This window comes from Apis laboriosa, unplaced genomic scaffold, assembly GCF_014066325.1.
Source record: "Apis laboriosa isolate Shangri-la unplaced genomic scaffold, ASM1406632v1 scaffold4_cov146, whole genome shotgun sequence".
Taxonomy (NCBI): Eukaryota; Metazoa; Arthropoda; class Insecta; order Hymenoptera; family Apidae; genus Apis; species Apis laboriosa.
Genome location: NW_025223501.1, coordinates 3,369,770 through 3,376,156, shown reverse-complemented (window position 1 = coordinate 3,376,156; position 6,387 = coordinate 3,369,770).

Here is a 6,387-nt window from a genome sequence, read left to right as displayed (position 1 = left end):
GAGAGTGCGATTTTGTTTTAATTTTTCAAGCGACATCGCGAGCGGCCGCCGCGTGCCGGGACGAATTGAAAACAAGAAATAGACGAACAAACTGGCAGACTGTTTGGCGAGGACGCTGGCATTTACATAATTTTCCCATTCTTCGAGAGTGAGGAACGGTAATGCCATCAGAGAAATTGCGCTGTTAAGGAAAGAAAGTGAAATTTATGGGACGTTTGCGAACACCTCGAACCTGCTTCTACGCTTAACTCGTTGCACGATTCGCGGATTTTTATAGTAAGAATTTACAGCTATTCTCACTTGTCCCATGTTGTTTCGCGGAAATAAAATTATACCCACGATTATACCTTCCTTTAATTGTGAAATTAATACACCGTAAAAGCATACTCGCATTCGAGGAATCAAGAGAATTAATCGTTCTGACGCGTGAGAACGAGATTTCTGCGTAGGAAAAATTGAATAAATAATGTCTAATGATTTTTCTTCGTTCCCGAAGTTCCGTTTCCGGAGAAAATTGAGTTGAAAAAATCGTGAAAACTGCCACAGTTTTTTATAGACAAAGAAATTATTGTTCGAATGACGAAAGTATTATTTTTATTTCCTTTTTTCTTTACTTCACAATATTTTTATTAGATTAATTTAGATAGATTAATTTACAAAATCGAGATTTGATTATGGGAAAAACCCAGAAATTTTTAAATTCAATCTCCTCCTTCCACGAGAAAATATCGTTCGACTCGATTTTATGAAATAGAACGCAATTAAAAAAATTTCCAAAATATATATATATATATATGTATCGTCGCTCACAACGACGAAACAATTTTTAACGAATGGAAACCACAGAATCGAGTGGTTTTATCCAAAAAGAAAAAAAAAAAAAGAAAAAGAAAAGAGGATCTCCGTTAAATAAGAATCTCGAAGCCCATAAGGTGAGCCCATTTACGCAACAGGGTCGACCGCAACGGTGTATTTTTCGCGATAGGGGATAGGCCACCGTGTCGCGTTTCGCCTCTTTCCACGATTTTCGAACGAGTGAGTCGAGGAGAGGGGGGAACGCGTGCACCGAACGCGAGACAAGCGGGGCTTATTTATAATTTCGGTCAGGATGGAACGACGTACGAACGAGAAAGAGACATCGAAGGATACCGAGAGATGGGCAAGACACATAGGGGGGGACACGGGGACAACAAAACACGAGCGAAAAAGAGGGAACAAGTCGAGATAGCGGGAGGAAGGAGGAGGGGAGCAGGGAGAGGGAGAGGGAGAGAGCGAAAGAAGAGCGCGGAGGGGAAGGAGACAATATGTGAAACTGCAGTCCAAGGCCAAGCGATCGTGACTGGTTTAATGGCATTCGAGTCCCAGCCTCGAGTGCAATTATATTACACTCGGAGAATGTGCATCCACCTTTGGTGCTCTGACACATTATACACGCTCGTGTGTGCGCGCGCGCGCGCGCGTCCCCTTCCCCTGCCCCTCTTCCCCCCGTTTCTAGCTCTCCCCCTCCCATTCGGGTTTACCCACCTCTGTCAGCGATACGAGTTTAGGAGCGTGAGTTATTCGCGGCGAATTTGCACGGTTCAGATTAGGGTAAACGTGGTCGTGTTGCCCTCTCCCTGAACAGTCAACCGTGACCACAGCATAACAACTGTTTTCTGGGAATTTTTCTTTTTCTTTTTTTTGGAGGGGAGAGGGGAGGGGATTTCGAGGATCTTTCGATTCTGGATTCTCGATTTAAGATTTGGATGGATTTGGTAAAATTTTTTTTCGATGTTATCGAAGTATATATTTTAAGTTATATATTTTGATACAGGTTGTTCGATGTTCGATGTTAAATTATTTTAGGAAGATGTTCATTTGGTGTTTTTTTGGAATTAATAATTAAACGTAGATTTTAAATATTATTTTTTATTATTTTTGTTAACGATTAATTTAGACAAAAGAGAAATATTGGAAAGTGTTCATCCTAGTACGGATGTTATTAAAAAAATTGATCAATATCTGAAACTGATCGGATTTTTCGAAATATATTTTGTTTCATTCCTTTATTAAGAAAAGGAAAAATCGTCAAATCAATTTATAAAATGCGAATTCAATTTTTTTAATCCGGCTTTCAAATTTCCATTGTAACATCGTTGAAATCGATTTAAACAAACGAGTATAAAAAAAGGAATATACAAAATTGGCGTGTACGTCAATTAATGTAATGGATCGATTCAATCATTGTTGTTTCTATAAACTACTGGATTTCCGAATAGGAAGGAAAGACAGAGATAAATTGTAGCTACACAGTTAGATAAAGAAGGAGATAAAATTAATTCAACAGCTAGCTTTTCGAAAAGTGATATTCTTCAGAAAATTTCTATAGATGAATGTTATTAAAATTTCAAATTCATTTCTATCGATCGATGAACGAATCTCGAAACAATTTATAAAAAAATTCTATAAATTTTTATCCTCGAAACAATTCAAAAATATAATAGAAAAGATATTTTTAAACGTTAACACAAAAATGAAATGAAATTGAAAAGAAAAGAGAAAAAAAACGTTTAAAAAATTAAATCGAACTGTATACATATGTATACTATACCAATAGAGTCCAAAGAATTCAAAGAGTTGAAAGACGGTACTGAGAACGGTCGAAATTTGCGAAAAGGAACCTGTTTCGATGTGTATGTACGTACGTATACACGTTATACACTGGACAGCAGCAAGCTGCTTAGAATTCTACGCCACAACGATACGTTATTCCGGTTTCTCTTTTGCCAAACTGCACGCGAACTGGCGGCAGTCTCTGCAAGCCTTCCCATTGGCGGGAACATGGCGCAATCAGCGAGCTACGATCTGCTCGGCCCTCTCCTTTTTTTATTTCGCGGATTAAAAAGGATTTAAATGTATCATTTGCATTGCAAAGAGTTCCGTCGTCCTACCTCTGAGACCGAGACTAGCCCATTCTCTTCTCGTCCTTCTTCATCTCACAGGAAAAGTGAGGCCTCGAATAGGGAAAAATATTTCAGGTTATAAACATTATATAGGGATATTTTCGCGCGAGAAGATACATAATATTTTTGATATCGTTTCAAAATGTCGTATTCACTTTTGCCAGACTCGATACGTAAATGCAAATCTTTATCATCCATCTAAATTAGAGTCCCGAGTTATGGACATTGTCTCGCATCGTTATCGAGTCATTAATCACTAGGATAAATAAATCCGTGTAATTTAATACAAAATTCGTAACAAGCGATCGTTAATCAGTAACGTAAAATATTGTATGCATATTCGTTTCATGCGCCCACGTAGAAAGAAATTTTGAAACGAATTCCGAGGAATGCGATTAATAAATACCGCGAATAAATTCACGCGATACTTTTCTCGAATTCACCGATTTCGATCGCATCTCTTCCTCCTCCCACTTAATACCTTAATTTATTATACACGATCGACACAGCACACCTTTACATCAATCATGATCCTTCGACGTAACAAATGCTTCGCCTCAACGCGTAGTAACGAGTAGGAAACATAAACATAAGAGGTTAGGATCCATGATCTATGGGATCCCCCCTTCCCCCTACCCCAAGAGATCGCTCGACGCTGTGCCAACGTAGTACTACGTAGCTAACATTCTCGGTAGGATATTGAAAGAAAGCGACTGTTGAGCAGCAGTTCTCCACTCCACGTGATTCTCGTGAATTAATCGGCGTTAAGGTTAAGGTGGCCGGTTGGTGCACGCAGGGAGCGGGTACGCGGTTTCACACAGAGGCGCCGAGCGTCGATCCGTGCGTGCGTGTGCATGGAACCGCGCGTTCCAAACCCGCTGCTAGAATACCCCGCTGGTATTGATCAAGGAGCGGTGAGCGTTGCGTGTTCTTGAACCCTGCCGCTCTTGCTCCCACTTTACGATACAGCACCGCGAGGCAAAGCACCGCGCTGCTGCTCGGCCATTACCTGCACTACTCTATGCCGGTTGGTGCGCTACTACGGTGCGCACTACAGCGAGCGTGTTTATACGTTATGTGTACATCGTTTGGAATAGGAGGACGGGAACGAAACGACGCGTTCGTGACAACATCGCTTTTCTTCGTCTTACCAGCGATAGATGGTTATGTAGAGGTGGGACGGTTCGGCGTATTATATATAGTAGGAATTATCGGTGAAATTATTAGAAAGATTGCCTTTCTTGAATTGGAATTTTTTCTCGGAGAGAGTTTGATTCTACATTGTTGCTATTGTTTCGTGTGAGAAAAGAAGGGATCGGGTGAGTGAAAATTGTACCATAGTGATCACGTATGTATTCGTGAAATCTTTCGATGTAATTATACTTTGTAGCATATTTTTGGAACGTATTTACTCATGAATATGCAGCATTCGATATTTAGTAAGATTATCGTTAACATGGTCCGTGAGCTTGATATTTAGCGTACATATCCATGGAAATTGGATAATTATAATCACGTTCATCAATGGGTATATTAAGAGTGTTAAATCTGTATCTATATCGAGGGAATCTATTCGGGCAATATGTTATTTATCTGTGCCGTAACGAACATCTGTAGGTGGGCACGTTGAAAGCATTTACAAGCGAACGATCATGCGTGACCTTGTTGAGACATTGCACCGGCGTAAACAGAGGCCACGAGCGTGATCGTGGGCGTGTTTTATAAATCCCCTCTATTGGTACGCCTTAAAACGGCTCGAGATCTCGTTAAATCGTCGCAACGTGACCCGATTGCGGCGAACGAGCGCAAACAATCGAAATTTCCTATTAAAAAAAATCTTAAATCTCGAACAACTCTTCACTGAGTCGAAGAGGTTTCTTCTCTTCTCAAAATTGAGAAGGCAATTAAAAAATAAAGTAATCGAATCCGAGATGCTTTAGTTTACTAGGGAATTTTCTTCACGTTGGCAATGCAATTAAAAATAACCAAATGACCTAATCAGATGCTAAAAAATTTTCTTCACGACTACCAACCCGTTCGATTCAAATTTCTCGAATATTATTCTAGTGATTTTTTTTTTTTACTCGATACCAAGAACACGATTCGAATCGAGAAATTTTCCTTTTCGACACGTCGGCATGTTTGAAAATTGCTCCACGACTTCGTGAAATTTCCAATTCCTCCATCCTTTCGGAATTCCTTTTGAAAATAAAAAACGCCTCGCTGCCAATTATTCCATTAGCCGGGATAAACCGATGATTACACAGCGCGCGAATCATCGTTTTTCCACCGCGATCGAGTCCCTTTTACGAGGTTAACAATAGAAATTCAATCTTCTAGAAAATAACGCTATCTCTGTAATAACAGACTGCTTAGCTACGTTGAAAAAAAACGAAGAGGTTGTTGAATCACGGTGTAATTAGGGCCATGTTCGCGCGACCTAAAGAAAAAAAAAAGAAAAATGTGGAATAGATCGGCCATCTCTCTCTCTCTCTCTCTCTCTCTCTCTCTCTCTCTCTCTCTCTCTCTCTCTCTCTCTCTCTCTCTGCTGATAATTTCGAGTCAAAAGCTACAGCACGCGGAAAGATTTTTTTCTCCCGCGACAACATAACAATTTCGCTCGATGATCGTATGAGGGGGGTTGGGGCCAACGTACCGGTTGATTAAAGGTCAACTTGGGGAATCGATGATGCGGGTACTTGCTGGCTGGCTCTTTTTCCCTTTTTCATGGGATTTCGTTGGACGAGCCACCATTCGACCATCTTCGCCGTTGGTTGGGTTTGGGACTCGGTGAACGAGGTAAGAAATTTTCATCGAGATCCCGATGAACAGGGACGGCTCGTTACTTCGAAACGAAGATTCGAGTTTGGCTCTTTTTTTCGAATTTTTATCAGCGTTTACGATTTGTTTACGATATTCGAATCGCGAAAGAAAGAGTCGGGAATTATTTCGAAGAAGAAGCATGTGTAATCCGTCTAATCCCTTTCATCTTCTATCCAAATCAAATGCCGAGATCACGTTCTCGTGATGCTCGTCGCCGCTAAAATTAAAGTCGGGGCCCGAGCCACGTGGGGGAGGGAAAAATATATAATTGGATTGGAATTCGAATTTGGCGGGATCATTGAATGGTGTCAACGGGGGATACCAGCTATTCGAAACGGGGATAAGGGGAGGATCGTGGTCAGAGTATAACGTCCTCGTGCTAAAAACGACGCAATGTCACCGCGCGCGAAAATACGCGCCAGGTGATGCACGCCATTCGCGGAAATCGGTCGTACTAAAAATACCCGCGAAACGAAAGTCAAGTATACAGCAGCTGTTCCAACCACAATCGTCTCGTAGTATTTACTCAAACTTTCCTCAAACCGTCGAGAGAGAATTTTTCCCCCGGTATTCGAGAAATTCGATTCAACTTCCTATACATATATATATATATATATATATA